Genomic DNA, 12,044 nt, shown 5'->3' on the forward strand with positions numbered 1-12,044 from the left:
CGACGACGACAGCGAGGCGGTCGACAACGACAGCGAGGCGGTCGACGACGACGACGACGACAGGTAGGCGGTCGACGACGGCGACGACGACAGGTAGGCGGTCGACGACGGCGACGACGACATGGAGGCTGTAGACGACGACGACGACAGGGAGGCGGTCGACGACGACGACACGGAGGCGTTCGACGACGACGACACGGGAGGCGTTCGACGACGACGACACGGGAGGCGTTCGACGACGACGACATCGAGGCGGTCGACGACGACGACACCGAGGCGGTCGACGACGGCGACGACGACAGGGAGGCGGTTGACGACGATGACAGCGACTCGGTCGATGACGACGACGACGACAGCGAGGCGGTCGACGACGACAACGACGAGGAAGGCGGTCGACGACGACAACGACGAGGAAGGCGGTCGACGACGACGACGACAGCGAGGCGTTCGACGACGACAACGACGAGGAAGGCGGTCGACGACGACGACGACAGCGAGGCGGTCGACGACGACGACAGCGAGGCGGTCGACGACGACAACGACGAGGAAGGCGGTCGACGACGACAGCGAGGCGGTCGACGACGACAACGACGAGGAAGGCGGTCGACGACAGCGAGGCGGTCGACGACGACGACAGCGAGGCGGTCGACGACGACGACGACCACAGCGAGGCGGTCGACGACGGCGACGACCACAGGGAGGCGGTCGACGACGGCGACGACGACAGCGAGGAGGTCGACGACGGCGACGACGACAGCGAGGAGGTCGACGACGGCGACGACGACAGGGAGGCGGTCGACGACGGCGACGACGACAGGGAGGCGGTCGACGACGGCGACGACGACAGCGAGGAGGTCGACGACGGCGACGACGACAGGGAGGCGGTCGACGACGGCGACGACGACAGGGAGGCGGTCGACGACGACGACGACGACAGCGAGGCGGTCGACGACGACGACAGGGAGGCGGTCGACGACGACGACGACAGCGAGACTGTCGACGACGACGACAGCGAGGCGGTCGACGACGACGACAGGGAGGCGGTCGACGACGACGACGACAGCGAGACTGTCGACGACGACGACAGCGAGGCGTTCGACGACGACGACAGCGAGGCGGTCGACGACGACAACGACAGCGAGGCGGTCGACAACGACGACGACAGGAAGGCGGTCGCCGACGGCGACAGCGAGGCGGTCGACGACGACGACGACAGGAAGGCGTTCGCCGACAGCGAGGCGGTCGACGACCACAACGACGACAGCGAGGCTGTCGACGACCACGAAATCGACGCGGTCGACGACGACGACGACAGCGATGCAGTTGACGACGACAGCGAGGCGGTCGACGACGACGACGACAGGGAGGCGGTCGACGACGACAACGACGACAGCGAGGCGGTCGACGACGACGAAAGCGACGCGGTCAACGAAGACGACGACAGTGAGGAGGTTGACGACGACGACAGCGAGGCGTTCGACGACGACGACGACAGCGATGCAGTCGACGACGACGACAGCGATGCCGTCGACGACGACGACAGCGATGCCGTCGATGACGACGACAGCGAGGCGGTCGACGACGACGACAGCGAGGCGGTCGACGACGACGACAGCGAGGCGGTCGACGACGACGACAGCGAGGCGGTCGACGACGACGACGACAGCGAGGCGGTCGACGACGATGACAGCGACGCGGTCGACGACGACGACGACGACAGCGAGGCGGTCGACGACGACGACAGCGAGGCGGTCGACGACGACGACGACGAGGAAGGCGGTCGACGACGACGACGACAGCGAGGCGGTCGACGACGATGACAGCGACGCGGTCGATGACGACGACGACGACAGCGAGGCGGTCGACGACGACAACGACGAGGAAGGCGGTCGATGACGACGACGACAGCGAGGCGGTCGACGACGACGACAGCGAGGCGGTCGAAGACGACGACGACAGCGAGGCGGTCGACGACGACGACAGCGAGGCGGTCGACGACGACAACGACGAGGAAGGCGGTCGATGACAACAACGACAGCGAGGCGGTCGAAGACGACGACAGCGAGGCGGTCGAAGACGACGACGACAGCGAGGCGGTCGACGACGACGACAGCGAGGCGGTTGACGACGGCGACGACCACAGGGAGGCGGTCGACGACGGCGACGACGACAGGGAGGCGGTCGACGACGGGGACGACGACAGGGAGGCGGTCGACGACGACGACAGCGAGGCGGTCGACGACGACGACGACCACAGGGAGGCGGTCGACGACGACGACAGCGAGGCGGTCGACGACGACGACGACCACAGGGAGGCGGTCGACGACGACGACGACCACAGTGAGGCGGTCGACGACGGCGACGACGACAGGGAGGCGGTCGACGACGGCGACGACGACAGCGAGGAGGTCGACGACGGCGACGACGACAGCGAGGCGGTCGACGACGACGACAGGGAGGCGTTCGACGACGACGATACGGGAGGCGTTCGACGACGACGACATCGAGGCGGTCGATGACGACGACACCGAGGCCGTCGACGACGAAAACAGGGAGGCGGTCGACGACGGCGACGACGACAGGGAGGCGGTCGGCGACGGCAACGACGACAGGGAGACGGTGGACGACGGCGACAGGGAGGCGGTCGACGACGGCAACGATGACAGGGAGGCAGTCGACGACGACGACGATGAGAGGGAGGTGTTTGACGACGACGTCACGGGAGGCGTTCGACGACGACGACACCGAGGCGGTCGATGACGACGACAGCGAGGCGGTCGACGACGGCGACGACGACAGGGAGGCGGTTGACGACAAAAACAGGGAGGCGGTCAACGACGGCGACGACGACAGGGAGGCGGTCGGCGACGGCGACAGGGAGGCGGTCGATGACGACGACGAAGACAGGGAGGCGGTCGACGACGACAGGGAGGCGGTCGACGACGGCGACGACGACAGGGAGGCGGTAGACGACGACGACGACAGGGAGGCGGTCGACGACGACGACACGGAGGCGTTCGACGACGACGACATCGAGGCGGTCGACGACGACGACAGCGAGGCGGTCGACGACATCGACGACAGCGAGGCGGTCGACGACGACGACAGCGAGGCGGTTGACGACGACGACGACCACAGGGAGGCGGTCGATGACGACAGCGAGGCGTTCGACTTCGACGACAGCGAGGCGTTCGACGACGACGAAGAAAGCGAGGCGGTCGGCGACGACGACGACAGCGAGGCGGCCGACGACGACGACAGCGAGGCGGTCGACAACGACGACGACAGCGAGACGGTCGACGACGACGACAGCGAGGCTGTCGACGACGAAGAAAGCGAGGCGGTCGAAGACGACGAAGACAGCTAGGCGGTCGAAGACGACGAAGACAGCGAGGCGGTCGAAGACGACGACGACAGCGAGGCGGTCGACGACGACGACGATAGCGAGGCGGTCGACGACAACGACGGCGACAGCGAGGCGGTCGACGACGACGATAGCGAGGCGGTCGACGACGACGACAGCGAGGCGGTCGACAACGACGACGACAGCGAGACGGTCGACGACGACGACAGCGAGGCTGTCGACGACGAAAACAGCGAGGCGGTCGAAGACGACGAAGACAGCGAGGCGGTCGAAGACGACGACGACAGCGAGGCGGTCGAAGACGACGACGACAGCGAGGCGGTCGACGACAACGACGGCGACAGCGAGGCGGTCGACGACGACGACAGCGAGGCGGTCGACGACATCGACGACAGCGAGGCGGTCGACGACGACGACAGCGAGGCGGTTGACGACGACGACGACCACAGGGAGGCGGTCGATGACGACAGCGAGGCGTTCGACTTCGACGACAGCGAGGCGTTCGACGACGACGAAGAAAGCGAGGCGGTCGGCGACGACGACGACAGCGAGGCGGCCGACGACGACGACAGCGAGGCGGTCGACAACGACGACGACAGCGAGACGGTCGACGACGACGACAGCGAGGCTGTCGACGACGAAGAAAGCGAGGCGGTCGAAGACGACGAAGACAGCTAGGCGGTCGAAGACGACGAAGACAGCGAGGCGGTCGAAGACGACGACGACAGCGAGGCGGTCGACGACGACGACGACAGCGAGGCGGTCGACGACGACGATAGCGAGGCGGTCGACGACGACGACAGCGAGGCGGTCGACGACAACGACGGCGACAGCGAGGCGGTCGACGACGACGATAGCGAGGCGGTCGACGACGACGACAGCGAGGCGGTCGACGACAACGACGGCGACAGCGAGGCGGTCGACGACGACGATAGCGAGGCGGTCGACGACGACGACAGCGAGGCGGTCGACAACGACGACGACAGCGAGACGGTCGACGACGACGACAGCGAGGCTGTCGACGACGAAAACAGCGAGGCGGTCGACGACGAAAACAGCGAGGCGGTCGAAGACGACGAAGACAGCGAGGCGGTCGAAGACGACGACGACAGCGAGGCGGTCGAAGACGACGACGACAGCGAGGCGGTCGACGACGACGACGACAGGGAGGCGGTCGACGACGACGACAGCGAGGCGGTCGACGACGACGACGACAGGGAGGCGGTCGACGACGACGACGACAGGGAGGCGGTCGACGACGACGACGGCGACAGCGAGGCGGTCGACGACGACGACAGCGAGGCGGTCGACGACGACGACGGCGACAGCGAGGCGGTCGACAACGACGATAGCGAGGCGGTCGAAGACGACAACAGCGAGGCGGTCGACGACAACGACGGCGACAGCGAGGCGGTCGACGACGACGACAGCGAGGCGGTCGATGACGACGACGGCGACAGCGAGGCGGTCGACGACGACGACGACAGCGAGGCGGTCGAAGACGACGACGACGGCGAGGCGGTCGACGACGACGACGACAGCAGCGAGGCGGTCGACGACGACGACGACAACAGAGAGGCGGTCGACGACGACGACAGCGACGCGGTCGACGACGACGACGACAGCGAGGCGGTCGACGACGATGACAGCGACGCGGTCGACGACGACGACAGCGATGCGGTCGACGACGACGACAGCGAGGCGGTCGACGACGACGACAGCGATGCGGTCGACGACGACGACAGCGAGGCGGTCGACGAAGACGACGACGACATGGAGGCGGTCGACGACGACGACAGCGAGGCGGTCGACGACGACGACGACAGGGAGGCAGTCGACGATGACAACGACGACAGCGAGGCGGTCGACGACGACGAAAGCGACGCGGTCAACAAAGACGACGACAGCGAGGCGGTCGACGACGACGACAGCGAGGCGGTCGACGACGACGACAGCGAGGCGGTCGACGACGACGACAGCGAGGCGGTCGACGACGACGACAGCGAGGCGGTCGACGACGACGACGACAGCGAGGCGGTCGACGACGACGACGACAGCGAGGCGGTCGACGACGACGACGACAGCGAGGCGGTCGACGACGACGACGACAGCGAGGCGGTCGACGACGACGACGACAGCGAGGCGGTCGACGACGACGACGACAGCGAGGCGGTCGACGACGACGACGACAGCGAGGCGGTCGACGACGACGACAGCGAGGCGGTCGACGACGACGACAGCGAGGCGGTCGACGACGACGACGACAGCGAGGCGGTCGACGACGACGACAGCGAGGCGGTCGACGACGACGACGACAGCGAGGCGGTCGACGACGACGACGACAGCGAGGCGGTCGACGACGACGACGACAGCGAGGCGGGCGACGACGACGACGACAGCGAGGCGGTCGACGACGACGACGACAGCGAGGCGGGCGACGACGACGACGACAGCGAGGCGGTCGTCGACGACAGGGGGGCGGTCGACAATGACGACGACAGGGAGGTGGTCGACGACGAAAACAGGGAGGCGGTCTACGACGACGACGACAGGGAGGCGGTCGACGATGACGACGACGACAGAGAGGCGGTCAACGACGACGACAACAGGGAGGCGGTCGACGATGACGACAGGGAGGCGGTAGGCAACGGCAACGACGACAGTGAGGCGGTCGACGACGAAGACGAAAGGGAGGCATCGACAACGACGACAGGGAGGCGGTCGACGACAACGACGACAGGGAGGCGGTCGACGATGACGACAGGGAGGCGGTAGGCAACGGCAACGACGACAGTGAGGCGGTCGACGATGAAGACGAAAGGGAGGCATCGACAACGACGACAGCGAGGCGGTCGACGATGATGACAGCGAGGCTGTCGACGACGACGACGACAGCGAGGCGTTCGACGACGACGAAGAAAGCGAGGCGGTCGGCGACGACGACGACAGCGAGGCGTTCGACGACGACGAAGAAAGCGAGGCGGTCGGCGACGACGACGACAGCGAGGCGGCCGACGACGACGACGACAGCGAGGCGTTCGACAACGACGAAGAAAGCGAGGCTGTCGGCGACGACGACGACAGCGAGGCGGCCGACGACGACGACGACAGCTAGGCGGTCGACGACGACGACAGCGAGGCGGTCGACGACGACGACGACAGCGAGGCGGTCGACGACATCGACGACAGCGAGGCGGTCGACGACGACGACAGCGAGGCGGTCGACGACGACGACAGCGAGGCGGTCGACGACATCGACGACAGCGAGGCGGTCGACGACGACGACAGCGAGGCGGTCGACGACATCGACGACAGCGAGGCGGTCGACGACGACGACAGCGAGGCGGTTGACGACGACGACGACCACAGGGAGGCGGTCGATGACGACAGCGAGGCGTTCGACTTCGACGACAGCGAGGCGTTCGACGACGACGAAGAAAGCGAGGCGGTCGGCGACGACGACGACAGCGAGGCGGCCGACGACGACGACAGCGAGGCGGTCGACAACGACGACGACAGCGAGACGGTCGACGACGACGACAGCGAGGCTGTCGACGACGAAGAAAGCGAGGCGGTCGAAGACGACGAAGACAGCGAGGCGGTCGAAGACGACGACGACAGCGAGGCGGTCGACGACGACGACGACAGCGAGGCGGTCGACGACGACGATAGCGAGGCGGTCGACGACGACGACAGCGAGGCGGTCGACGACAACGACGGCGACAGCGAGGCAGTCGACAACGACGATAGCGAGGCGGTCGACGACGACGACAGCGAGGCGGTCGACGACAACGACGGCGACAGCGAGGCGGTCGACGACGACGATAGCGAGGCGGTCGACGACGACGACAGCGAGGCGGTCGACGACGACGACGACAGCGAGACGGTCGACGACGACGACAGCGAGGCTGTCGATGACGAAAACAGCGAGGCGGTCGAAGACGACGAAGACAGCGAGGCGGTCGAAGACGACGACGACAGCGAGGCGGTCGACGACGACGACGACAGCGAGGCGGTCGACGACGACGACGACAGGGAGGCGGTCGACGACAACGACAGCGAGGCGGTCGACGACGACGACGACAGGGAGGCGGTCGACGACGACGACGGCGACAGCGAGGCGGTCGACGACGACGACAGCGAGGCGGTCGACGACGACGACGGCGACAGCGAGGCGGTCGACAACGACGATAGCGAGGCGGTCGAAGACGACGACAGCGAGGCGGTCGACGACATCGACGACAGCGAGGCGGTCGACGACGACGACAGCGAGGCGGTCGACGACATCGACGACAGCGAGGCGGTCGACGACGACGACGACAGCAGCGAGGCGGTCGACGACGACGACGACAACAGAGAGGCGGTCGACGACGACGACAGCGACGCGGTCGACGACGACGACGACAGCGAGGCGGTCGACGACGATGACAGCGACGCGGTCGACGACGACGACAGCGATGCGGTCGACGACGACGACAGCGAGGCGGTCGACGACGACGACAGCGATGCGGTCGACGACGACGACAGCGAGGCGGTCGACGAAGACGACGACGACAGCGAGGCGGTCGACGAAGACGACGACGACATGGAGGCGGTCGACGATAACGACGACGACAGGGAGGCGGTCGACGACGACGACAGCGAGGCGGTCGACGACGACGACGACAGGGAGGCAGTCGACGATGACAACGACGACAGCGAGGCGGTCGACGACGACGAAAGCGACGCGGTCAACAAAGACGACGACAGTGAGGAGGTTGACGACGACGACAGCGAGGCGTTCGACGACGACGACGACAGCGATGCGGTCGACGACGACGACAGCGAGGCGGTCGACGACGACGACAGCGAGGCGTTCGACGACGACGACGACAGCGATGCGGTCGACGACGACGACAGCGAGGCGGTCGACGACGACGACGACAGCGAGGCGGTCGACGACGACGACAGCGAGGCGGTCGACGACGACGACAGCGAGGCGGTCGACGACGACGACGACAGCGAGGCGGTCGACGACGACGACGACAGCGAGGCGGTCGACGACGACGACGACAGCGAGGCGGTCGACGACGACGACAGCGAGGCGGTCGACGACGACGACGACAGCGAGGCGGTCGACGACGACGACGACAGCGAGGCGGTCGACGACGACGACGACAGCGAGGCGGTCGACGACGACGACGACAGCGAGGCGGTCGTCGACGACAGGGGGGCGGTCGACAATGACGACGACAGGGAGGTGGTCGACGACGAAAACAGGGAGGCGGTCTACGACGACGACGACAGGGAGGCGGTCGACGATGACGACGACGACACAGAGGCGGTCAACGACGACGACAACAGGGAGGCGGTCGACGATGACGACAGGGAGGCGGTAGGCAACGGCAACGACGACAGTGAGGCGGTCGACGACGAAGACGAAAGGGAGGCATCGACAACGACGACAGGGAGGCGGTCGACGACAACGACGACAGGGAGGCGGTCGACGATGACGACAGGGAGGCTGTCGACGACGACGACGACAGCGAGGCGTTCGACGACGACGAAGAAAGCGAGGCGGTCGGCGACGACGACGACAGCGAGGCGGCCGACGACGACGACGACAGCGAGGCGGTCAACGACGACGACAGCGAGGCGGTCGACGACGACGACAGCGAGGCGGTCGACGACGACGACAGCGAGGCGGTCGACGACATCGACGACAGCGAGGCGGTCGACGACGACGACAGCGAGGCGGTCGACGACATCGACGACAGCGAGGCGGTCGACGACGACGACAGGGAGGCGGTTGACGACGACGACGACCACAGGGAGGCGGTCGACGACGACAGCGAGGCGTTTGACTTCGACGACAGCGAGGCGTTCGACAACGACGACGACAGCGATGCAGTCGACGACGACGACGACAGCGAGGCGGTCGATGACGACGACGACGACAGCGAGGCGGTCGAAGACGACGACGACAGCGAGGCGGTCGACGACGACGACGACGACAGCGAGGCGGTCGACGACGACGACAGCGAGGCGGTCGAAGACGACGACGACAGCGAGGCGGTCGAAGACGACGACGACAGCGAGGCGGTCGAAGACGACGACGACAGCGAGGCGGTCGACGACGACGACGACAGCGAGGCGGTCGACGACGACGACGACAGCGAGGCGGTCGACGACGACGACGACAGCGAGGCGGTCGACGACGACGACAGCGAGGCGGTCGACGACGACGACGACAGCGAGGCGGTCGACGACGACGACAGCGAGGCGGTCGACGACGACGACGACAGCGATGCGGTCGACGACGACGACGACAGCGAGGCGGTCGACGACGACGACAGCGAGGCGGTCGACGACGACGACGACAGCGAGGCGGTCGATGACGACGACGACGACAGCGAGGCGGTCGAAGACGACGACGACAGCGAGGCGGTCGACGACGACGACGACGACAGCGAGGCGGTCGACGACGACGACGACGACAGCGAGGCGGTCGACGACGACGACGACGACAGCGAGGCGGTCGACGACGACGACGACGACAGCGAGGCGGTCGACGACGACGACAGGGAGGCGGTCGACGACGACGACAGGGAGGCGGTCGACGACGACGACAGCGAGGCGGTCGACGACGACGACGACAGGGAGGCGGTCGACGACGACGACGACAGCGAGACTGTCGACGACGACGACGACAGCGAGGCGGTCGTCAACGACGACGACAGGAAGGCGGTCGCCGACGACGACAGCGAGGCGGTCGACGACGACGACGACAGGAAGGCGTTCGCCGACAGCGAGGCGGTCGACGACGACAACGACGACAGCGAGGCTGTCGACGACGACGAAAGCGACGCGGTCGACGACGACGACGACAGCGATGCAGTTGACGACGACAGCGAGGCGGTCGACGACGACGACGACAGGGAGGCGGTCGACGACGACAACGACGACAGCGAGGCGGTCGACGACGACGAAAGCGACGCGGTCAACGAAGACGACGACAGCGAGGCGTTCGACGACGACGACAGCGAGGCGTTCGATGACGACGACGACAGCGATGCAGTCGACGACGACGACAGCGATGCCGTCGACGACGACGACGACAGCGAGGCGGTCGACAACGACGACGACAGCGAGGCGGTCGACGACGACGACGACAGCGAGGCGGTCGACGACGACGACGACAGCGAGGCGGTCGACGACGACGACAGCGAGGCGGTCGACGACGACGACGACAGCGAGGCGGTCGACGACGACGACGACAGCGAGGCGGTCGACGACGACGACAGCGAGGCGGTCGACGACGACGACGACAGCGAGGCGGTCGACGACGACGACGACAGCGAGGCGGTCGACGACGACGACGACAGCAGCGAGGCGGTCGACGACGACGACGACAACAGAGAGGCGGTCGACGACGACGACAGCGACGCGGTCGACGACGACGACGACAGCGAGGCGGTCGACGACGATGACAGCGACGCGGTCGACGACGACGACAGCGATGCGGTCGACGACGACGACAGGGAGGCGGTCGACGACGACGACAGCGAGGCGGTCGACGACGACGATGACAGGGAGGCGGTCGACGATGACAACGACGACAGCGAGGCGGTCGACGACGACGAAAGCGACGCGGTCAACAAAGACGACGACAGTGAGGAGGTTGACGACGACGACAGCGAGGCGTTCGACGACGACGACGACAGCGATGCGGTCGACGACGACGACAGCGAGGCGGTCGACGACGACGACAGCGAGGCGGTCGACGACGACGACAGCGAGGCGGTCGACGACGACGACAGCGAGGCGGTCGACGACGACGACGACAGCGAGGCGGTCGACGACGACAGCGAGGCGTTCGACGACGACGACGACAGCGAGGCGGTCGACGACGACGACGACAGCGAGGCGGTCGACGACGACGACGACAGCGAGGCGGTCGACGACGACGACGACAGCGAGGCGGTCGTCGACGACAGGGGGGCGGTCGACAATGACGACGACAGGGAGGTGGTCGACGACGACGACGACAGGGAGGCGGTCGACGATGACGACGACGACACAGAGGCGGTCAACGACGACGACAACAGGGAGGCGGTCGACGATGACGACAGGGAGGCCGTAGGCAACGGCAACGACGACAGTGAGGCGGTCGACGACGAAGACGAAAGGGAGGCATCGACAACGACGACAGGGAGGCGGTCGACGACAACGACGACAGGGAGGCGGTCGACGATGACGACAGGGAGGCGGTAGGCAACGGCAACGACGACAGTGAGGCGGTCGACGATGAAGACGAAAGGGAGGCATCGACAACGACGACAGCGAGGCGGTCGACGACGATGACAGCGAGGCTATCGACGACGACGACGACAGCGAGGCGTTCGACGACGACGAAGAAAGCGAGGCGGTCGGCGACGACGACGACAGCGAGGCGGCCGACGACGACGACGACAGCGAGGCGGTCAACGACGACGACAGCGAGGCGGTCGACGACGACGACAGCGAGGCGGTCGACGACATCGACGACAGCGAGGCGGTCGACGACGACGACAGCGAGGCGGTCGACGACATCGACGACAGCGAGGCGGTCGACGACGACGACAGGGAGGCGGTTGACGACGACGACGACCACAGGGAGGCGGTCGACGACGACAGCGAGGCGTTTGACTTCGACGACAGC

The sequence above is a fragment of the Strix uralensis genome, chromosome 1 (genome assembly GCF_047716275.1).
Source record: "Strix uralensis isolate ZFMK-TIS-50842 chromosome 1, bStrUra1, whole genome shotgun sequence".
NCBI lineage: Eukaryota > Metazoa > Chordata > Aves > Strigiformes > Strigidae > Strix > Strix uralensis.